General features: G+C 45.1%; 1 protein-coding gene across 2 annotated transcripts in view; it reads right to left on the bottom strand.

The window, feature by feature from the left end:
• The window catches only part of Tvp23c (trans-golgi network vesicle protein 23 homolog C), a 13,179-nt gene that overhangs the window by 11,876 nt on the left and 782 nt on the right, over window positions 1-521 (bottom strand). The gene's annotated exons all lie outside the window — the stretch shown is intronic.

Raw genomic sequence — 521 nt, 5'->3', positions numbered from 1 at the left:
AAAAAAAAAAAAAGGCAAGGAATAAATGTTCAAAGCTGCAGAAAAGTTGTAATGCAAAGATTGCCTGGGAAAGGGAAGGGAGAGACTACAAAAATGTCAAATGGCCAGCAGGTGGAAGAGTTGATGCAAGGTTCACAGTCACATACTTAACAGGAACAGTTGGCATGGCTGTCCTTCCCCAGCACCCTTCAATCCGGGTGAGCCTTCAGAGAGCGGAGTTGGAACCACCAATGGGTTTTCTCCACTCCACATTTCCCCATAGCAGGCTTTTCTGTTACAAATTCTAGTTGGCTCATCCTCACACACTTAGCATGTCACTAGCATGTCTTTACTATCATGTTCCGAAAATATGCTGTTTCCCAACCTAACCTCTCCCATTTTGTGGATCCCACCTCCTCAAACACCCCAATCCAACCTCACACGGGGGCAAGAAACCTGTCTGTGTGGTGCACTCGTATTCTGACCTAGAGCAGTTGCCTGAGCCATAGTAATCCTGCAGCAAATTACTTGTAAAATTATAT

The sequence above is a fragment of the Alexandromys fortis genome, unplaced genomic scaffold (genome assembly GCF_014885135.2).
Source record: "Alexandromys fortis isolate MF-2015 unplaced genomic scaffold, M_Fortis_MF-2015_v1.1 scaffold_149, whole genome shotgun sequence".
NCBI classification, from domain to species: Eukaryota; Metazoa; Chordata; class Mammalia; order Rodentia; family Cricetidae; genus Alexandromys; species Alexandromys fortis.
Note: the sequence above shows the minus strand (reverse complement) of the source record. Positions and strands in the feature narration are given on the sequence as shown.